This window comes from Spermophilus citellus (genome assembly GCF_964194105.1).
Source record: "Spermophilus citellus genome assembly, chromosome: 8".
Taxonomy (NCBI): domain Eukaryota; kingdom Metazoa; phylum Chordata; class Mammalia; order Rodentia; family Sciuridae; genus Spermophilus; species Spermophilus citellus.
Window position 1 is genome coordinate 108,811,831 of NC_138189.1, and position 24,990 is coordinate 108,836,820.

The following is a 24,990-nucleotide window of genomic DNA, read 5'->3' on the forward strand; positions in this document are numbered from 1 at the left end:
CCTTTGATTCATCTCAACATAATTTATGATCAAGCACATCGAAATATTAAAATGGGTTATGCATAATGGTCATCACTTTTTCTTTGAGTATGTATAACTAATTTTTTAGATATTAACAAAGGATATATATGCAGCTATTTTTTTCCTTGGTTTTCTTACAGATTTCATCTAGATATTCTATCTTCATTGGTTTTTATGGATGCTTTTTTATTATTTTTGTGGATCAAAGTGCATTCTACTGTCATATATAACTAATAAAACAAAAATAAAAATAAAAAAATTTAATTTTAAGGGCTGGGGATGTGGCTCAAGTGGTAGCACGCTTGCCTGGCATGAGCGGAGTACTGGGTTCAATACTCAACACCACATAAAAATAAAATAAAGATATTGTGTCCACCTAAAAAAAACCCTAAAAAATAAATATTAAAAAATGTAATTTTAAGCTACTTATGACAGAATTTGGGGTTTTGGTTAATATTTTACAATCCAGTAATTAGTAAAAACCTAGAAGATCTGATGGTTTTCTTGTCCCAGATTTGAGAAACTAGTCTACCTGAAATTCTTTTGCTAGATGAGGATTTAAAACAACCCCTTCACACCACAACATCTCTATTGCATTTTGGAACAGTGAAACTGATCACATCCATTTTTAGGACATATTCTTTGACAATTTTCAGCTCTCTTGATTCCTTCCTCTCTTTGTCAACAACCATATATTATTTGTGCACATTTCTGCCTTTCTTTGAAGGTAGAACATTTCTTTTCCTATCCAATAACTAAGAGTGTTCTGTGAAAAATGGATACAGAATTAATTTGATTAAATTGCAGATAATTTGTAAAGTGAGTAATATTAACATTGTACTGTTCTACTAAAATTTATAATTCTTCAGCATTCTGCCAAAGGGCTAAGAGTATTCTTCATTGATTTCCTGTCAATCATTAAATTCATAATTTACTGTTCTATTTTACTCCATTGTTCGGAATTACCCATTTCAGCCTAATCTATTACTTATTCTGTGCTATTTAGGTCTGCATGCTGGTTTTGAACGACCAAAATATCGTTTTACAGATATAATTCACATGAGATAGAAAGCTTAATATAGATCCTCAACATTTGATCACTTCATAATGTCATGTTTTTGGATTAATGGTATATTGTATCCTATTTCACTAAGTTAAAATGAGAGTCTAATAAAAATTATGGTGACTAAAAAGTAAAATTTAGTATATAAAAGTAATCTAGGTGATATATAACCTTTTTCCCTTAATTGATCACCATAGGAATATTCTGATGGAACTGTTGCTAAAATTATGTCATTGTCAAAGAACATGATTTAATAGAACATTGAAGAACTTATGGGAAGATATAAATTGAAACTGACTTTTTTAGAATCTTCCTGTCTTTCCTTTATTCCATAACAAGTATATATATATATATATATATATGTGTGTGTGTGTGTGTGTATATATATATACCTAATTTTTACTTTTCATTATCTTATAAACTTTTTGCATGTAAGACTAAAAATTTTGGCTGAGAACACTATATGGAATTACTTTTTAAAAAATTTTTGGTCAATTCGTTTGCTGCAATACAATATAAATTTCAAATTGAATCTAATGCTCCTAATTTGTTCTTATGAACAGAAGCTCAATAAATATTAAGCCAATAAAAGTGTAGTTCTTGTGAGAAGAAATATTTTAGATAAAGTAATTATGAAAAAAATACGAGATCACAGAAGCAAGAATTTAATGGCATGAGAAAATGTCTCATGGATTGGGGAAAAGAAAGAGTGTCATGTGTAACAAACCAATTAACTTTCATCAAGCAAGGGAGTCAATGTGTTCCTGACAGAGGTAAAGCATTAGGCATAATTTGTAGATTAAAAAGCCTCTTTGACATACTACCACATTATAGAAATATGAAGTTATCAACTTATGTATGGAGAAATTATATATTGAATGAAAAAAGTTCATAGTGTTCAAGAACATTGACAGGCATTTTGTGTTAGGACAAAGATCTAAATAGAAGGAGGGGGCTGCAGATATGCCTACATGCCATCCTTGCCCAGACAATTAAAGGGAAAAAATTGAAACCTAGGAGTAATTAGCATTGCCAATCAATAGTAATGTCAAATAAATGATGATCAAATTGGATGTATTATTAGAAATTTATTTCATTGCCTTTCCTTAGAAATCTGAAAGAACTTTACTTCAAGTTAACTATATCTTCCAAGCCAAATGTATTTCACACTAATAGATGGTTAGAAAGTTCTGCCCAAGGATACACATAAATGATACTAGGTCAGATCTTTACTATATGCCTTTAGTAAAGAATCATATATTTATATAGATTTTTTTCATATACTTCTGTCATGAACTTATATATATTTTCTCTTTCTTTTCACTTCCTGTTTTTCCAGACCTACAAGCCCAGTATAGCACAGCACAACATTCTGTCTTAACATTTTGTATCAGCAAACTCCAATGGAGTCATATTTTTCATGTTGGTATTGGAATAGGTTACAATATTGTTGTACTTCAAATATTTTAATAAATTTTCAATGCAAGTTCACTCCAGTTGCATTGGAGCTATAATTTATGTAACTCCAAGATTATTTCCTTTTTCTGTAATTCCAAACTAGATTAGTGTATTATCCTCTAGAATGTTATTTTTTACACCACCCTTTCCTTCACCAACCTGAGGCTTCCTTAATCTGTCAAACTTTATTTTTCTCCATTATTCACAAACTAATTAATTAATACCTCCAATCTTTCTAGCCAGTATTATTGCAATCAGTAATAACAGCTTATAATTATATGTATAGTTTTTGAAACATACATCTTGCTAGTTATTGTACAAACAATATTTTCCATAATTTTTATAATGCTACATCAAGAAAAGTATTACTATGCTTACTTTACAAATGAGGTACAAATTTCAGAAAGGCTAATATATGTACAATTAATAAGAGAAGGAGTCAAAATTCTGAACTCTGATGCTCTAATGCTTTGATTTGGTAGTATTTCTCATATTTTGTTTGTTGTCTTTGATTTATGTCATGAATCCTTAATAATATTACCTTTTCCCATGTGTTGGTTATTGAACCCAGGACTTTGCACATACGGGGCAAGTACTCTAGCACTGGTTAAATCCTCAGTCCCCAAAATACTTAAAATGGGATGAGTAAGTTAAAATTTAAATTCTGTCAGTGCAGCACACTGTTTCATCTATATTGCCTTCTAGATAAATATAAGCTCCTTAACATATCATATCAAGCTCTCCATGTTCTGGCCTAGTTGACCTTGTCTCTCCCCTTAACCCTTCAAACAACTCCAGCCTTACTGAACTATCAACTTTCTTTATGTCAGAGTCTTCTCCTGATCTTCATAGTGTTATTGCTCTCTTGGACTCTCCTCCTTCATTGTCCACTAAGAAATGTATCACAATATCATCTTCTCCATCATATTCCAATGTTTGTCTATAAGGTTCTTTCAGGGTAAGGGTCTGCCTATTTATGTGACCCCAATGTCCAGCACATTGATTTTAACATAAGATATAAGTAAGAGAATGCTGATTGAATACATGGATATGCTTTTGTGATTTTCTTTTCTCTTAAGTGTATGAATTTTGAAAATTTTTAACTTCTATTTCTACTTTGAACTTTTAAAAGATTATGGTTTTGTTGCCTGTCCTTATGTACAAACTTTTATGTGTGCTGCATTTTTCAATATTAAACTAACTTATGCATTTTCATAAGTTAGTTTAGGCAGATGCATAGTTACCTCTAGTCAATCTGCTTGACTACTTCTTTGTTGTTAAATTGTTAACCAGTTAACATTTCTTCCCAGTTGGATAGCATTGCAATGAATACTAGGGGGGTTAATGTTTCTTAAAAAAATTATTCTTGGAAATACATTGCTTGGGTCACAACCTGACAATAGGATTAGTAGATCTTGATATTAATTTATACTTTGCACCAGAAAAGGGAGTTAACAAAGTACAGTACACAGACCACTACTTGTTTTTATAAATAAAGTTTTATTGTAGCACAGATAGACTTTTTCATTTGTATACTGGCTATGGCTGTTTTCAAAGGGAAGAGTTGAATAGTTTAGAATATAAAGCTGAAAATATATGCTATCAGGCCCTTCATAGAAAAATTTTCTAACCCCTGAGTAACAACATAGTGTTTGGCTTATTTCTATGATGCATTTTTCACTTCAAACAAGAAACTTAACGAGTGATGGATTTCATGATACTCTTGTTGGTGATGGGAATCATGATTGTATGTATGATATTTATGAATTGTCTTTTCTCAGTGATATTCTCACAACTTTTCCCTGAGAAGTAAAGTGAGAGATAGACTCTTACTAGAGAAATCTGTAGCATGGGAAACTGGCAGCTTAGAAAACTTCCCTGGAGTTTGGTTATGTGTGCTTCCAAAGAAAGTATGTAGCTTTTGGAGTTACCATTAGTACTTTGGTGATTGCCAGATGTTTACTATCTCTAGCTAATGAGTCCTGTGAAAATCACACCCTCAACTAGTTTTCAATGCTAACAAATCCAAGAGAAATATAAAAGCTCTATCCATCAGCTTTGTTATCTGCTTTAGCACATTGAATTGCAGATGTTTTGTCTTCTAATAGCACAGTTTAATATAAACAAAAGTGCTTTAAAGCAAAATTTAGGTTATTGCATAAAGGTCTGCTAACTTGCTCCAGCATGGAATTATGCTGAGATGGCATGCCAGGTGCAGAGGGGCTATCACGTCTCATCATTTCTGTGTTACAAAATCAAGCAACATAGGCATGTTATAGGCCAGATTATTTTCTTGTAATACAGTGTGACCCAATTTGCCAAATAAAAATGAAATGAAAGCAGCAGCTTGTAGTGACACCTAAAATATCTTTTGAGTCATTATCTCTTTAATGAAAGGCAGCACTGGACAATTTCAACACAAATTGTAGTTTAGCATCTCATTAACTGAATAATGACTTATACCCACCATGCATTTCTAAGTACCTTAAGTGTTATAAAAATGTACTTCAAAATGAATCAATAGTTCATTCTTCTTTACATGCTCAGATAACAATTAAAATCTTTTTGTCCTTCAGTATTTCATAATTTTAATTTGTTTCTTTTATCTTCATCGGCTGTTAAGTAGATCGGAATGAGATTTCCAAGCAGCCTATTTACTACATTCCTAGGTATTTAGATAATTTGTTGCATTGTGGGTTATATGACTATTTGATTCTGATTTGTCATTTGACTGATATTTTTTTTCCCTTGGGAGACTGAAATAAATAAAATAAATAAAGAAGGAACTGACTTTGTATAAGAAAGACATCCCAGCACATAAATCACTACTGGGCATCCCCTAGTGCTAGTAAAACAAATCTTGCAACTTTTTAATTGAAGCCTACTGAGAGCAGAATGTTTTTCTTTCTTAGTTCATTTAGAACATTCCTCTCCATAAGTGATATTTTCCTTTCAGTAATCAAGTAATTACTAAGCTGATATCACTTCTTTTGTACAAACTTTGCCTTGTGTTCATCAGCTTGGATCTTTCACCCTGATAAACCTGGGCATTTTGGGGTTGGAATGGCTGATCCCTACCAGGCTTGAATATCTGCAGGCATTTTGCTTCAGTTTCACACTGAGATAGCAATCAATCCCATCTGTTCTTTATCATTAGGAATTCACAGTGTACCCAAAGCCATTCTTCAAGTAAGGATGCAAACTTTCAAGGGAGTTTTCTAGGTACACACACACACACACACACACATCATCATCATCATCATCATCATCATCTAGATATATATCCACGTGACTTTTATACTCTACAATTCTAATATAGAATTTGAATAAGAAGAATATATAGGCATCTAAAAATGAGTATTAGTGAATAAACCTCATTTGTATATACTGATAGGCGTGATGAGAAAAAAAAATATTGTGTTCTATCGACATTATTGTTTTCCATGAAACAGTATCAGATGACTAATTGTGTCATGTACCATGCTTATGCTATTAGTAAAAGGGGGCAAGTTGCTTTTCAAAACATTTATGGATTTAGGCCAGATCATCAATCAGATATTAACATTCTTTGATTTTTGCTTTAAGCAACTGATCATTGACTTAGTATTCTTGTTTGATAGGTTGTCAAAGTCAAGAATAATCAGTATTAAATTCTTCACACTTCATTCACTTAGTATGTCTAAAATAACAATAAATTATAAAATTATAATATTAATATTAAAATATGTCAGCCTATTATTTAGCTACTGTACTACATGTTTTTTTTTCAAAAAAGTACAAGAAACCATGAAATTTACGAGTCCTGTTTTACAGTCTTCCTATATTATAGTATAATTGAAAGTAAAATCCCTTAAAATTTACTTTAAACTATAGACTAAATTGAGTTAATATGAATTCTTCTAAGTATGAAGTGTGTGTGTGGTATGAAGGCATTTTAATCTAATACCTTGCTTGATCCAGTGAATCCTTCCTACTTTTACAGGCTAGTACACATTTTGAATAAATAAAGTTATTTAATCTCTTTAACATATCTCAAAGAATACCTAATATTTGATAATCTTAAAGCCATCTTCAAAGTCTTTAAAACTACTTAAGTGTTGGTCAAAATATTAGATGTTTCTGTAAGAGATTTAATAACACTTTTGTTGAAGATATCACTTCTCATTTTAATTTTTCAATAAAACTAAAGCTATAAAAATTAATCATACCACTTACAAAAGCACAACACAATGTCCTATGTTTTAAAAAATAATTTCACAAAACTCCTTGAAACCACAAACAAAAACATGGGAAAATCCAAAGAATGAAAAAGTATCCACTTCACACAAATTATATTTTCTATTACTTACCAAGATATTCCTTACTCTCTAAGTGGATGTAAAATACACTCACTTTAAAATATCATGTTTGAACTACAACTTTTGTACAAAACATGGGAATTTACTAAATGAACTTCCCTTAGCAGTTACTAATATGCAGCTCTCAAATATGTCTCAGTAAAGAGAGAACAAATGTAAAAGCCTTTGAAATAAGATCTAGGAACTTTTAAAAGCATGTCTTTTGTATAATATTCATTAAACCATAATAATTGAAACCCCCTAAATTCAATTTACCTAAATGAAAAAATTATGAAAGCATGAGCAGAAAATTTTAATTGTGAAATTTCTAAGGTCTGCATTGGTGATTTAGCTCCAGGGAACAAAGCAGACTTGTGTATATTTTCTTTGATGTTTCATATTTCTTTCCATTATATAATTTTTGGGGCATTTTTTCCTTCATTAATCTTTTAGTTACTTTAAAATATTAAGCTTGTGAATATGTGATCTGAAAGTGCAGTGGGATCTGTGACAAAAGTGTCACTTAGAAGCAGTTAGCACTACAATTTGCCTCATAATTCCATCAGAAACTGAACAGACCAGAGACGAACAGAAGGGAATATGGGGGAAGCATAGCAGGAGGCTATAAGCTTCTCTCTTTATCTTTTTATTTGTTTTAATTAGTTACACATGACAGTGCAATGATCTTGACATATCATACATTTGAATCAGATGGGGTATAATTTCTCATTTTTCTGAGTGTACAGGTTGCAGAATTACATTGGTCATGCAGTCACATATATACCCACAGCAATAATAATGTCTGGGGATATAGCTCAGCTGGTAGAATGCTTGCCTCGAGTGCATATGGCCCTGGGTTCAATCCCCAGCCCCACCAAAGAAAAAAAAAAAGCTTCTCTCTTTGTGTGCTTTTGTTTCCATACCTGAAGAGAGGAGTAAAACAAATAGAGTCTATTTCTCCTGTTTATTTTTAAGACCTAATGGAGAGGGAGACAACACATTACAAACAATTTTTCTTTCTGGCTTATTGAATTTTGTTTAGCCATATTTATTGAAAAATTCTTACTTCTCAGTCTTCATTCAAATAAGTCTTCCAAGTCTCCAAATTTTAAATGATATGTTACTCATCCCACCCTATTTTTTAAAGATTCAACAACGCATCCAATTTTATCAATTTTTATTTCAAGATATCTTCTATCCAGAGTAATTTCACTTTATTTTCATTGTAGTATCCTAATCCATAATATCATCACCTCACAAGAGATCAATCAAAGAACTTCACAGGTATTCTAATTCCATTTGGTCTCTTTGGTCTGGACCATTGTACATGCAACTGAGAGATGAAAACTCACTTAAATACTTAAAAAAAATGTTATCTACTCACTCTTCACAACCAGTGTCAAAAGTACATTCCATATTTTCTTTCCTAGCACACATTCATATGTCATGATTTCTCAAATGCGACTTTAGCTTAGGATACCTCAGCCCCTACACTTCAGGGTTTAATATTGCCTAGGCTTTGTTTGGATTTTGTGTTTTAATTAACTTTTAAAACAGAATGTATTATTCTTCTCTTACCCCTCCTTTCCTCTTATATGTAATTTTGTATAACCCTGAGGAACACCTTCCATTTCCATGCGATTTCCCTTCTCACTCCCTTTCCCTCCCACCTCTCATCCCTGTTTAATGTTAATGTTCTTCTCAAGCTCTTTGTCCCTAGAAATGATTTACAGTAGAGGGGGTAGAGAGAGAAAAGGGGAGGGGAGGGGAGGGGAAGGGGGATAGTAGAGAATAGGATAGACAGCAGAATACATCAGACACTAGAATGGCAATATGTAAATCAATGGAAGTGTAACTGATGTGATACAGCAATGTGTATACCGGGTAAAAATGGGAGTTCATAACCCACTTGAATCAAACTGTGAAATATGATATATTAAGAACTATGTAATGTTTTGAACGACCAACAATAAAAAAAATAAAAAATAAATAAAACAGAATGTAATTCCATTCCTAGAAAATAAGCAGATATTTTAAGCTGATATTTACTTAATAGTTATCTTGGCTGCATTGATTCTTCCCACCACTGTGATCTAGCTTTTGATTTAACACTAATAACTTATTATTCATCTATTTCTCATCCAGCAATTTTCAAGGTACACATATGTTTTAGACAATATTGGGAGGCACCAAATTAGAGATGGTAAAGTGATCACAAATAGGTCTAAATACAAGAATATTTTCCCCATTGTTATGCAAATGTTAAGCTCTCTTTATCTTTTTTTTTTTTAACGTTATAAGACAAGGTTAAACACCTATTTCCTAAGGTCTGGAATAGAGGAAGTCTGGATCATTATACTTCAGATTTTTCTAGTTAAGCAAATCATGATGGATACTCTTTCTCTGAAACTCTAAGAAAGATATTCAATGAATTGAGATGAAAATGTCACTGTGCATAATCAAGTGTTCATTTTGTTGAAAATCAACCTAAGTATATAAAATAGATTTTTGTTATGTGTTGAATGGTGTCCACCAAAAAGATATATTGAACCTAATCCCCATTCTTGTGGTGTTATTTGGAAATTGAGTATTTGCAGCTGTAATCCAGTTAAGATTATATTGATTTGGGTGGGCCCTGGCCCAGTCAGATGACTTGTAAGAGGGTAACTAGGACATAGTGTAAACAAACACACAGGGAACAAAACCATGTGGCAATAAAGATAGAGATGGCAGCCAGGCATCCACCAGCATGCATACATCCTTCATTGTTATCTATCAACCTACTGAAATTTCATCTACCCATCTATTTATTTATTTATCCTAATAAAAAAGCACCAATATTAGTCAAAGTCAAGTTGCAGAATTTTATTGAGTTTTTAATTTTTCAAAGCCTGTTTCCTCCTATGATACATGGATAACTTTTAGGATTAAATAATATATAATTTAGAATAGTGCCAAAAACATTATTCAGGGATCAATAATTTCACACGTGCATGTGTGCACACACACACGCAACATGGTTTTGTAGCAGCTGCTGCGTGCTCATATTTATGTCTCCTTTATTCATTAGCAATACCTGTCTAGGAAACTATGTGTGTATTACCTACCTGTCCATCTAGTATACAAATGTTTAAGTGACTTTACAACAGAAAATACTAATTTTCCTCAATATCAATTTTCTACTCACAGATTTACTTTGAGTAGATAAAAATCTGTAATAGAAATTACATTTTTTATCTGCTCAAACTCACAATTTGTGACCATAGAATTGCATTTGGCCATTGGAATATGTGTGGATATGTCGCATTACTGTCACTGTATTTAAAGGAGACAGTGCACTCTTCCTTGTCATGTTGGATTCTGTTTTCTGGTACAGCAGGAGCTCAAGTGGTCTTTTTGACTATCAGGTAGGTATTTCTTTCTCTATTTAGAGTGGTAGAACAAAAGGTAGAAGGAAGATTGCTCAGTTACAGTTTCTGTAGGAGTTAATTGATTCTAACTGATGTCTATGCACTAATAACTTGAGAATAATAACACTTCAATCCCTAGCAGTTAGAGAAATGCAAATTAAAACTATACAGAGATTTCATATCACTCCAGTTAGAATGGCAATTATCAGGAATACAAGGATGTTCATGAGGATGTGGAGAAAAGGGTACCCTCAAACATTGCTGGTAGAACTGCAAATTGGTACAACTCCTCTGGAAAGCAGTATGGAAATTCCTCAAAAATAGTGGAATGGAACCACTATTTGACTCAGTTACCCCAGTTCTTTGTATGTATCTAAAGGACTTAAAATCATCATACTACAGTGACACAGCCACATCAATGTTAATAGCAACATAATTCACAATACCTAAGCTATGGAACCAATCTAGGTGCCCTTCAACAGATGAATGGATAAAGAATTGTGGTTTATATACACAATGGAATATTACTCAGCCATAAAGAAGAATGATATTATGACATTTGCAGGTAAATGAGTGGATATGGAGACAACCATGCGAAATGAAATAAGTCAGTGCCAAAAACCACAGGTCAAATTTTCTGTCTAATATGTGGATACTAATACACAACAAGGGGGAGGAGAATAGAAGTTAGACAAAGGGTAATAAAAGGAAGAGAGGGGATGGGAATATGAAAGACAATGCAATGAATCTAGAACAAATTTCATATGTATATATATATATGTGTGTGTGTGTGTGTGTGTATAAAATACGTCACAGTGAATCTCAACATCATGTACATCCACAAGACTAGGATCTTAATTAGAATGATATACTCCATATTTGTATAAATGTATCAAAATGGATTCTGCTGTCACATATAATTTAAAAGAAAACATAAAAATTTGAAAAAGTATAAATTAAAAACTAGAAATAGCAAAAAATTCCATATAAACAATAAAACATAAATATGAATGGGTTGAATACAGGGACATTCTGCAAGTGCACTCATTCATAACCAAGTTCTTCACATCTATAATTAGGTTCTTGATGAATATGGAATTGTTAAACTATTCCCAAACTGCAAACAAGTCCTCATTTTGTAGGAAAGAAATTTTTTCTTATTTAGAAAAAATGTTGACTGTTGCACTAATCTCTATAATTTCTGTTTTAGTATTAATCTTTATAAACTCTAATCTCTACACTTGCTTAAGATTATTCTTAAATAGTGTATATAAGAGGGAAAATATGCAGTTAATTTTATGACCCTTCTCAAATTTCTTTGGCCAGGGCTCTCCATAGCAGAACTATAGGCCCTTTAGTTTCTAGAATAGAGCAAGCTCTCAGCAATCCTAGAACTGGACCTTTTTCACTTTGATTTGTTACATGTTGTCTTGCATTTTATTTTATTTTTTTAGTCTCATGCTGATTTTGAATAATTGATAGCACCTCTGACTTTCTCTACAGAATTTTGGAATCATCTATTATAAGTACATAGAAATAATTTTGGCTTTTTCCTGTTGTTTTTCTATCTCTGTGCTCATCTCCCCCACACCCGCCCTCTCTTTCCTTCCCTCTCTTAGAGGGGTAGTAATTAGCTGGAAGAACCTATTCGTTGACTACAGAGGTTTTATATAAGAGAAGAATAACTTGTGAGAAGTTTTCTAGGAATATCATGTTTCAAAAGCATTTCCTGTATTGTGCTTTATTATTATTTTCAAGACAACAATAGAGAAAAAACAAAATTAAGACCAAAAGTTATTATCTGCTCTTGGTCTGGAGCATGACCCGAGCCCCTATCCACAGGCATGTTGACTACCTGCTCCACCCATTCACATGTGCTCATGTTTAGCCATGTGCTGAGCTCTGTTAGGCCATGAGATGACCAGTGTGCTTTGATTTATGTAAATTTCAGGAGTTTGCCTTTGAGCCTAGTTGTCTATTATATGCAAATAAGAAAAACATGTATCCCTGTGACTGGATAATAAACATAGTAAATAACTTTAGCTTAAATAGAAAGTCAATTATTTGACTATAAAATGCCAATCAATAAACTGTGGTCACCAATTATTCCTGCATATTCTTCAAATAAAAAAGAAACCACAGAACATTTCTTTGAATTGACTGGATCTTAGAAAAACAGTAACAAATTATTTAATAAGCATGATAACTATAAATTATGTTACATTGAGATTCTTATAATTTTTATGTATTAAATCAATCTAAAATGAGAAATTCATTTTTATTTTATATCCTTAAGAATTACTCCTTTTATGAAACAATTATGTGAGAGTACCTTAAAACTAGTACCTTAAAACCTTACTAGTACCTTAAAACTAGACATTGTTCCACAAATCTATTATTATATTTATCATTTAATTATGTATATTAAATAGATATGTATACACAATTATATCATGCATCACATATTTTATAGATATATAACAATAATACCTTTTATGTTAATCAATATTTCATTAATATTAATATTAATTAATAGTTCATTACTGATTATATTTGGCTATATAATTTGGCTTAATATTGAGAAAAATAAATCCAGAAATAAGTACTTTCTGATAGTAAGAAAACATAAAAAAAAAAATCAAACATGGGAGAAATACTGAGGAAATTTGGATTATAGTGAGAAATGCAAGCCTTCTCTTAAAGCCAAATCTCCCATTTGCTCCTGATTTCCTCATGGTGCTTGTCTGTTTGAGAACTCTGTTCCAGCAATCATACTGCCCTTTTTTGATACATCTTAATATTTTTCCCTTTGTAGTGAGCATTTTGTGTTTGGAAATTTTTCATTAAAAATGAAAAATAAACTTTCCTGACCCTATGTTCCAGCCAAACAACTTTCCGTCTTCCCACTCTCTTTTACAGTAAAACTTCGTAAAAGTGTTAATTCTCAAAAGGGATCTGAACTACCATCAGCATCTGACCTGTGTTCTCTCTTCTACTCCCTGGTAGCAGGCATGTCTCTTGCCACTGCACATAAAAGACTTCTGTTATGAAATCCAGTGATGTTTGTTTTGCCAAATCCTACATTTCATCCTTTGTTCTCATCTTAGTCTCTCAGAAATTTTCAGCATAGTTGGTGTACTGCTTGACTTTCACATCACAATCACAGTTCCTCCTGTCTCATGTGATGTTAGGTCTTAATCTTCTTGGCTTGTCTCTTTCTATGAATGTCCTCTAAATCTTGGAGGCCCCAGGTTTGACTACTGATTCATGTCATTCCTGAATATACATTAAATGATGATCTAGCAGTATCATGACTTCATAAAACCCTGGCATGCTTTTGCTTCCCACCCTTACATTTCAATTCCATGGTATCATTCATTATTCAACTGCCTACCAAGGATCACCACTTGAATATCTATCTACTAAGTTTTGCAAACTTAGCATGATCCAAAAATAATTTTTGGTTCTTCTCTTTCTTATATCCCATTTCTGAACATCACTTTTCACCAATATTTTGTATCTCAATAAATGCTACAGACAGCCATTCCCATCTGATGAGGTCCAAATTCCAGAAGTCATTCTTCTTCCTCTCCTTGTCTTTCCAATCACTTGCAATTACAACTCATCTACAAGATCTGTTGGCTTCACTTGAACTTATCTTGAATTTGTATTTCCCATTGTCTCTACTTTTATCACCTTCATCCAGTATTCCTTTGCTGTAAAGAAGCTTTTTAGTTTGATCATCTCTTTTCCAACTCATTGTACTTGTCCCAAGATGATCATCCTGCTTTCACTTTCATTATTTTACTGTGATCTATCATGTTATGGTAATTTGAATCTTCTTTTGTAAATAATGGATCAATAGCTTGCTGATAGGGCACTTGTCAAACATGAGTGAAACTCTGGGTTCCATCCCTAAAACAAATTTTAAACAAACAATCACATGTATAAATAATGGGCCAAGGGATATGTTAATGGCTTTCACTGAACCCACATCAAACCTCCTAAAATTTGTGATCACTTTCTTGGTCTGACCTTGTTTTGTCTTGACATATATAATAAAATATCTACCTTACATGCCATATATATATATATTTTCAATGAAAATGAATTATTTTCATTTATTAAGCATAGAAATGTCATGTCATATTACTTTTTAAGAGAGAACACTGTATCTAAATTTGTACTCATTCAAGTACACACATTTAAATCACTGTACTAACAGTCTATGTCAATACTATGTATTATATTTTATAGAGAGTACTTCTATAGTGGCTAAAATTATCATATGTATATATGTATATACATTGTGTGTGTGTGTGTGTGTGTATATATATATATATATATATATATATATATATATATATATATATATATATATATATATATACTTATTTTCTATTATCCCTAACTGGAATATAAGCATCATGAGAATAGAAACTTATCTATATATTTTATCTCTGTATCAAAGTTTCTAAAAAAGTTTCTCATATACATATGTGCTTGGTATATATTTGATGAATAAATAAACTCAAAACCAATGCTTATAAGAAATACATAAGAGTTCTGGGAATAGTTAACCAATACAAAGGACTCAGATAATACATGTGAGTATTTGTTAATAAAATAATTGGAAAAGACTCAGAAGATGACTGAGCAGAGCTAGGCAGCAACTCTTGATTCCTCCACAGTCCAGAAATAAAGCAGTGAATGAACAGTTGACAAGAGAGATGAGTGACAGAATAAACACTGCGAGAAAGTCAAATGGGTTGAATGGAAGTTTTTGGAGAAAAATCTAAATGACCACAAGCAGGATTACTGTAGAGAGGATTTAGGCTTCTGATAGAAAGTATACCAATATTTTATATAAGACCCCTTCCTTCTTATACGTAAAGTCAAGACCTATGTATGTTACGAGAAATCCAGCTCCTCACAAAACTTCTTTTTTTTTTTTTTAAATAATGTAGTCCCATTTTTCTTTTCCTTCTTAATTCACCATCAAAATTGTGGCATTAGTTTTTGAGGACTATGGGAGAAATATTATTAAGAGAGGCAGTATAAATCAGCTTACTCCTGGAGCCATTACTTGTCCCCCAAGAAGAGTCTTTCCATCTTTTTCTTATGGATGCCTATAGGGAATATAGGATCTAATGGGCATTTTTGCCCTTTGGTGTTAATCATAATCGGTATTGTATGGAAGGAAAGATACTCCTTCTTCCCTCAATAGCTAAATTCAAAAGCTGAAACTATAAAATAAGCTGATCATAGAAGATTAACAAGAGAATATGTATACTAATGTGTTAATTCTTAATAATAATAAAACATGGGGGAATCACAAGAAAAAATTTGAACCCAACAACAAAGTGTTGAGATTTTGAGAGCTCTTATGTCATCCTAATTAGAGACAGGAAAGAGATGTAGGGCAACTGAAGAGAGCAAATGATTCTGAGGATACCAAAAGGACCCTAAGAAAAAATAGATGGGAGATACGAAAATTTATAACAAACTTTGGCTGGGTATGGTGTTGACTTCCAGGCAACACTTTTAAAATTTTATTTTATTTTTTATTTGTTCTTTTAGATATACATGGCAGTAAAGTGTATTTTGATATATTATGCATCCATGGAGTATAATTTATCCTGATTAGGATCTCATTCTTGTGGTTGTACGTGATATAGAATTTCACGGGTTGTGTATTAATACATGAACTTAGGAAAGTTATGTCTGAATTCATTTACTATCTTATTCCCATTCAATCTCCCTTCTCTTTATTCCTCTGTCTAGCCCACAAACTTCTATTCTCCTCTCACCGCCTTGTTTTATTGTGTATTAGCACCCACATATCAGAGAGAACATTTGGCCTTTTTTGGGGACTAGCATATTTCGCTCAGCATGATAGTCTCCAGTTTTATCCATTTACTGGAAAATGCCATAATTTCATTCTTCTTTATGACTTAGTAATATTACGTTGTGTTTATATATGCTATATTTTCTTTTTCCATTCTTACTATTAAAGGGCATCTAGATTGGTTCCATAATTTAGCAATTGTGAATTGTGTTGCTATAAAAACTGATGTGGCTGCGTCACTGTAACATGCCGTTTTCAAGTCCATTGTGTATAGACCCAGGAGTGGGATAACAGCATCAAATGGTAGTTCTATTCAAATTTTCTGAAGAATCTCCATACTGCTTTATAGAGTGGTTGCACCAATCTGCAGGCCCACCAGCAATATATGAGTGAACTTTTTCCTCCACATCCTCATGAACATTTATTAATACTTGTATTCTTGATAATTGCCATTCTAACTGGAGTTAGATGGAATCTCAGTATAGTTTTAATTTGCATTTTTCTTAACTGCTAGAGATATTGAACATTTTTTCAATACATTTACTATTTAATATTTCTTCTGTGAAGTGTCTGTTCTGTTCCTTTGCCAATTTATTGATTGGTTTCAATGTATTTTTTGTTGTTGTTGTTGTTGTTGTTGTTGTTTTAGTTTTGGTGTTAAGTTTTTGAGTTCTTTGTATATCCTGGAGATTAATGCTCTATCTGAGGTGCACATGGCAAAATTTCTCTCCCATTCTACAGGCTCTATCTTCATGTTCTTGAATGTTTCCTTTGCTGTAAAGAAGCTTTTTAGTTTGATACCATCCCATTTATTGCTTCATGATTTTACTTCTTGTGCTTTAGGAATATTATTGAGGAGGTTGGTTCCTAAGCTCACCTGATGGATATTTGGGCCTACCTTCTCTTCTAGTAGGTGCAGGGTCTCTGGCCTAATGTCCAGGCATCTCTTTTGAGATAACATTTAATCTTCCCTGGCTGATGAAACTTCCAGGTAGAGGATGTATGACAATTGAATTCCTGTTGGAGACTCTGTCTTTAGGTAGCATACTAGTCATCTTTGTTTTGCATACCAAAATACTTGACAGGAGCAACTTAGAGGAGAGGAAGTTTATTTTGGCTCATGGTTTCAGAGATTTAGACCAGGGTCAGCTTATTCCATTTCTCTAGGCCCAAAGTAAGGCTGAACATTATGACAGAAGGGCCTGGTGGAGGGAAGCTGTTCTGGTCATGTTGGTCAGGAAGGAGAGAGATGGGGGAGGTAGCCTAATGGAAGATAAACCCTACCAGAGCAAGTTCTGAGTGACCCACCTCTTTCAGCAACACCTCACCTGCCTGGAGTTAGCCAGTGTATTAGTCCATTCAAACTAGGATGGACTGATTAATTACACCACTCACAATTCAATCATTTTACCTCTGAATATTCCTGCATTAACACAGTAATTTTGGGGGGACTCCTTTCATCAAAATAATGATAGGTTGATAAAGGTAGAGAAAATGACTGCTTGTTTTTCAAGTGTTTTTAATCTTAAAATAACCAATATGCCAAAGTGGCATATTCTGGTCTTCAACAGTGTTAATTACCCCATAATCAAATAGCTAGCATAGCATGGAGACTGTGTAATACATTAACTGAAGAAGATCAAAAGTATAGAAAACTTCCCAATGCATAACACAGTCCAAGCATCTAGGATAAAGAACTTCAAGCTGAAGTACTGTAATTGTGCTGAGTGCACAGTGACAAGGAACAGAAATACCAGCTTCTCTCAATTACACTGAAACCAATTTAGTGAGGAAAGTTGCTTGGGATCGGAGGTCACCCAACAGGCTGGAATCTCTGTGTTCTCACTTAATTAGCTGCAAGAATTTAGGCAAGTGACTCCTCTCATTTATTGCACCTAATGGTGGCACTCACTTAGTAGGGAGGAACAAATAAAGTTTCATGTAAAATACTTATCAAGGTGCTAGATGTATCATAAATGGCCCTCAAATAATATTATCTGCTTTGCATGCTTTTCGAAGACTTTCCTAATCCTGCTTCCTTTATCCTTTCACTTGGTGAATATTTCTTATCATGTTGGGAATAAAGAGAAAATGGTGACATTAAACATCAAAAAGAGAAAGAAAAAAGAAAAAGAGAATGATGATTCAGGATAACAGAGTATAAGTAATGAGGTTGACAATTTTCTTCCACAGTAAATTGTAAAGGCAAATTCTTAAGAGGAGGAGTTTCATTGTGAAAATGCTCTGAGCAAAGACAGTGAAATGGAATAAATTCTGTCCCCCTAAAGGGACCCTTTGAAGTAGAATAGTCATTTCAGTTATGTTGTCTGTAAAATATCCTAAAAAAGCCCACTTGCCTTGTAATTTTATTGACAAACTAATCATTAAAATTGCATTAGAATCTTTTGCAAATAAAAGACATATATATATATATATATGCATGTGCACACCACACACACACACACACACACACACACACACCACTTTTCTACAGTAATTGCAGAAATTCCTATCATAAGGCAGAGATCAAAGTGTAGATGGAAATACATTTGATGTTATGAATCGGGAGTAAATTACACTGCAGTCTTTTCAGCTTGGCCAGATTCAAACAACTGCTTTGATATTTCAACAAACATTTATTGAGTTTTTATTCTATTCAGGTATTGAAGTAGGTGCAGAGGGAAATTAAACAACAAAAAACCAATTCTGCTTTAGTTCTTCTATGATCCATGGGTGAATCAGAGACATAAATAACTAAAACTGCTGCTGAGGGCTCTTTTGATAGAAACGGGAAATGTGTAATAAGAGGGTACATGGACGAGGACAACAGTCAGGACAGTAAAAGGGGATTTGAGGTTTTCCTTCGACAGGTGTTGCTTGACCTATGCCTTGAAGAATGGATGGAACTCTGTTAGGTAGAAAAAGTGAGAGAAGCTGAGGATTTGAAATAAACAAGTTTCCTTGAAGGCATTGTCCCTTAACCATCTTTAACTTTGATGTCTTCTGATGCTAATCGCAGATGTTAGATGTCCTGTAGTCCTGGTTCCAGCAAAGGACACCACAGCCATCTACACCACTCCTACATAGCCTGTTAGTCTTGGGATATTTTCAAATGATGGAGTTGGCAGATAAGGTGGTTGGAGACCATTTGGAGAGGCAGATTTTCAGTTCTGAAGAAACTCTGTATCTGATATGAGCAAAAATACCTATAAAAGATGCTGGCAAGAGTCCTCCCAGATCATGGGAAACATAGATCTGTGTATCATCTCACATTTTCATCACCAGCCAGAAAATTCCTATTAATACTTTTCTTCAGAGCCTGGATGCTGAGTTATCAATTACTGTCTAAGCCAAGCAAGGGACTGCAAAGCAATTTGCTGATTCTCTGCCATAATCCTAAACTGAGCACCAGCTCTGCTCAATGCATATGCTATGTTTTTCTTTTGCCATGCTTCATTTTAATTAAAAGTCATAAATATCTTATATTTAATGGCAGGTCGTTTTGTTTATTTTTTGCTTCAGGTGAACAATACAGAAGATAGCCTATGTGGACTGAAGACTCAAATATGGTGCATGGAAGTGTTAAGGCCCACTTGTTTCTTTAGGAACGTCTAGAAAGAACAGAAAAGCTCAGTCTAAGAGTTGGGTTTAAAAGGAAAACCCAGTGCTCTACCAGTGAGGGAGAAATTTGTCATTCAAATGCATTTCTAATGAGAAAAGTAGTGCAGAGAATGATGTGACAAAATTAAACAACAAGAAAGTAAATGATTAAGAGGGACAGAGAAAAAGTGATAACAGTTTCATTATGATGCAAAAAAGATTACACAAACTCATCCAAGATAGTAACCAACTTCTTCTTAGTCTCCATATTAGATTAACAATTTAAAATAAAAACAATTAATTACTCTGCTTTCATGTGTCTCATCTGGCTAAATATTTAAGTAGGGAATAGTTTAATTAGCAAATTCATATTTTGGATTTCTATTTGTAATATGTTACAATAATTTCTTCAGTTAAACTTCATATCTTTGGAAATGTATTTAAGTGAATATATTGACCAGAAATGGGTAATTTGAGAATGATGTAGAAAGGTGGATAATTGAGAAAAGTCTTAATAATGGCTGAATTTGCTTAATTCACATGTACAATGAAAATAGGAATATAACCCATATTAATTCTTAATAATGCTTTTATTTTTGAAGAATAAGATTATCTCTAGAGACACTATAATTATGTACAAGGGGGGAAATGTTTTTCTGAGTATGCTTGTGGAACTTCCTCAAAGTTCAGTTTCCAAGCTTGCTTTTATTTTATTTAATATTTTCTATCTATATTTAAAACACAGACAACCTTGTAGATAATGAGAAGTTACTTTAACATAGGGAATAAACACTTTGAGTTAAATCTTAAACTAACAATAAGTATCTTCGGCATTTTTAAGGTAAGAAATAGTGTTGGGAATAAGAAATGAGATAAGTGATGGAATGAGGAATCAGAATGAGGCTGAGCAAAAGGGAATAAATGGTTAAGGCTTCCAGGATGGAGTTGACCAAATGACACAGGGCCAGGACACCTGACTCCTGACCTAACTATTTACATATAATCAATGTTTATATTTTAGCACAGAAATTATATATGTATCCACTTATTTCAGGTAGGACAATGTTTATGAATTCTGTCACACTCTTTTTTGGGGGGGAGGAATTCTAAATTATCATTGTTTTATTCTTCTGGGTTATAATGGAATTAAATATTTGAGCTGTGTTGAGTAGATTTTCTTTAAAAATAAATGGTCCCATGCTGTCATTTTCTTCTCAGCATTTAAACCTGCAGTGTTTTGTTCTTTCTTGATGTCAAGCTGACAGGAGTCATCCTGCGGTTAGTACACCTGCCACAGAAGTCACCTCTTGTCTTCCCAGGGGAAACAGGACAGTATACTTACAGTGAAAACAGAATTAACCTCAGAATTGGACACACCATAGCTCCAGATCTCTTCTAGTAGACAGGTTACTTCAAATGAGGCTCATTCTTTATCTACAAAACGAGGAACTCACATTGTTTTTATGTGAATTAAGTGAATAAAATTTTTGAAATTTGTAATAAAATTCCTGATACATAAAAAGCATTCAATACTTTTGTCCCCACCTATCTTCCCATACAGGTGACAGTGCTACTGTTGGAGAACACTAAGCTAGCTCCATTAACTCCTGCCTGAAAGAGTGAATTTCCTGTGACTGAATGCATGAGAGACTGAATTCACATTTGTCTATTTTGACTACTTATTTCTAGGTTTTTGGCTATAGTTCAAAGAATTGAGATTATTTGAATAAGTGAACTGTCACAATACTATTGCAAAATCTTAACATTCAATGTTCTTCATGTTCCTATATTAAGACAAAATGTCTATGCAGTAAATTGAGAATCTGAGTTTCCCCGCTCACCTACATTATAAGAAAATTAGTGAAAAGTAAAATGTAAAGTTTTTTATCATAGAGACCATAAAATTTTTCCAGGTTGTTTATTGTATTAAATATTTTTCCTCAAAAGCATTTTAATTTAAACTGTTTTAGTCTATATGTTACTAAGTATGCCTCAGATGATAGCAGTCTAACATTTCTAATTTCTTTTTTATAGATAATAACATTTAAATTGTTATTGAGTTCTATGTTTTCAATAAATTAAAAAAAAAAATTTGAGCTGGGCCTGGTGGACTACACTTGTAATCCTAGCTATCTGGGAGACAGAGGCAGAAAGATCATAAGTTTGAGGCCAGCCTGGGCAATTTAGCAAGACCCTGTCTCAAAATAAAATAAAAGGGCTGAGGTATATCTCAGCAGTAGAATGATGCTTATTTTTCTCAACACACACACACACACACACACAAAAAAAAAAACACGCACACATACAATCTGAAAAATAAAATCCCCACAACATGAGTTCCAAAGTAATTTGTTTTAATGAACGAGAGCTCATTTTAAGGGTTTTAATATTTAAATATAAAATATCCTCCAAGATCCATGTGTTGGTTCCAAACCATGATGAGGTTGGGAGGAAGTGAAACCTTTAGGAGATGGGATCTAGTGAAAGGAAATTGGGTCACTAGGGGTGTGTCCTTGAAGTGGCTATTGGGACCCTGGCCCCTCATCTCTCCCTCTTTACTCCTGGCAACCATGAGGTGAAGTTTTCTCTGCCAGATTCTTAATACCATAACATTCTGCCTTACCACAAGCCCAAAACAAAGAAGTTAACTGCCCATCAACTGAAACTTCTGAAACCATAAGCCAAAACAAACTTTTCCTTCTTTTAAGTTTATTTTTCTTAGTCATTTTGTCATAACAACAGAAAGGTGACTAACACCAAGACTTTATTTATAATCTGGCAGTTTAAAATTTGGTAATTTACAGCAATAATAGGATGCTTATGTGTAAGAATGCACAAACAGCAATAAAAAAAGCTTAAATTCCATCTTTTAATATGTGGATCTCTCTCCCACCCCCTTTTTAATTTGGGATCAATAAACATTTTCTGTTCTCCTAATAGTTAAAAAATTATCTTCTTTTAACATTTTAACTTTTTCTCTTTTTTTTTCTATTATGGTTCTAGTTATATCTACATACAATTGACAAAAATTATATGTGTTTGATATTAAATTATTTCAAATATTGAAGCAAAAAGGCATGTGGAAATCACAGAACAAAGATATAAAATGTACAAAATGAAAATTGAAAATAGACATTAAACAGAGAAGAAAACGTTTAATTGATTTTGCTTATATCTAGATTTTATCTTTCTCATGATTTACTCAAGTGAGTGACTCTAAGGAAATTACTTGACTCGTTCTTTCAAATATACAGTGTTTATTGAAATTTCATAAAGATTGTCTTGTGTAAGAATTTTTTTCTTCTTCAGAAACACATGTCAAGAAAGAAAATTGGAAGAATAAATATCTATGGATTTTTTTAAACTAGTTTCTCTTGAATCTCATAGATCTGGGACCAAGGCTATGAATGAGATTATTTTAACAACATAGACAATAATATTTTGCAAAAATAACCACAAAATTCTCTCCCATTACACATTTTCCTCATATAATATGATTTAAACTTTCTTCCATCAAGATACAGTGTCCATTTTCCCTCTCTTTGCATCTGGATGTGATTATGTCTATAGCAGAATTGAGGCTATGTGACTTCTAAGTCCACATAATAAACAGTGACAAAATTTCTGAATAATATTCTTGAATTATAACTCTAGAAATTCAGCCACTACGCTATGGGTAAGAACAAGCAGCAAGTAGACTTTGTAGTCAGGTGCATAAGCAATCTAGAAAGTGGATTCTACAACTTTTACTTAGGGAATCCCTGCTGTTGTGATTGAGAACAGTGATAGACTGTCCCTCTGAAACCTGTTCTAAGTGCAGATTTGTGAGCAAATTAAATGGTTGCTGTTATTTTGAGCCACTAAGTTTTAAGATAACTGTCACATATGATTTCCTTAAATGATATCTAATATTTTGACTATTAACTTTGTATGAGTTAAGAAGAGTAAGCACTGGCCAGTTTCCCAGCTGTGAGTCAAGCAATTTGTCTTTATAACCTTTAAGTGTTTTTCTACAATTGACATATAGTCTTCCATGATGACATGCCATTTAAATATGTCAGTGTTAAAAAGGTTTTTTTTTACTTGCAGAAAATTCTAATAAAGCCCCTTCACCTATCTGAATAACATTTTTACTTTAAATTGTCTAGCTGATCTCACTTTTATGTAAGAACTGTCAATACCATGGAGTTATCTTTTAGCCCCATTTGAAAAGTATAGACTCTAGAATTTTCTATCCTCAAGAATGTGTCTCCTATGTGCCTTTGACTGTGACTAAAAAGCAACAAATGAAAAGGAAACTTTTTCAAAAAAGAGTGTTTGTCATCAGTAAAATAGCCTACCTCTTCTCTAACCAAAGAAACTTTATTAAATTATAGATCAAATAGAGTCACTGTCTAATAGGGCAAAGTGCCTCTACTTATCGGCATTTTCTCCATTATAGTGGGTTCAACAAATGTCAAAACTCAGACAATTCCAAATAATATTATTATTCATTATCTCATCTTTCTCAGGCTGCTGAAAGGTAGAATGGATTGAATAAAGCCACAAAATCCTCCCTGTATATCCGAAATTTTAGAGACAGTTTTAAATTGAACTCAGAGAAAAACATAATTAAAAATAGAATCTACATATAGTTTGGGGATCATACAAAGGCCAAAAGAGTGATGTTCTAATTCAAATATGAAAAAAAATACAATTCTCTATAAAAAGCAAGTTGTAATTAGCAAGGCAAGGTGATGCCAAATAAAGACTATAATCTCAAAAGTGATATATATGCAAAGAAACATAATTGCTTTGAATGTCATGGAAATTAAAGGATTTATTTATTATAATAAGTGAGAGATTATAGATGAGATTACATAATAGTTACATAAAGTGATTTGGCAAATTAAGAAAATATTTCAGAGTAAAAATAATGATAATTTAGAATAATTTTAAAAATAGGAATTAAACTGATATGTAAAGAAAGAATTCATAAAAACTACCAACATACAAACCATTAGTGGAAAAAATAAATACATATGCAAAAAGGGCACTATGCACTGGGTTTTAGTTACCAAAGGTGCAAATATGAACAGATAAAAATCACAAATATACATGGTAAATATTTAAAACTCATAAAAACAAATGCATGTTTAAAAATTATAAGTTTATATTTTGTATTCTAAAATTATAGTTATTAAGCATATGAATAATACCAAGTTTGACAAGATCATGAGGAATATGTTAACTCTCATACAATGCTGATAAAAA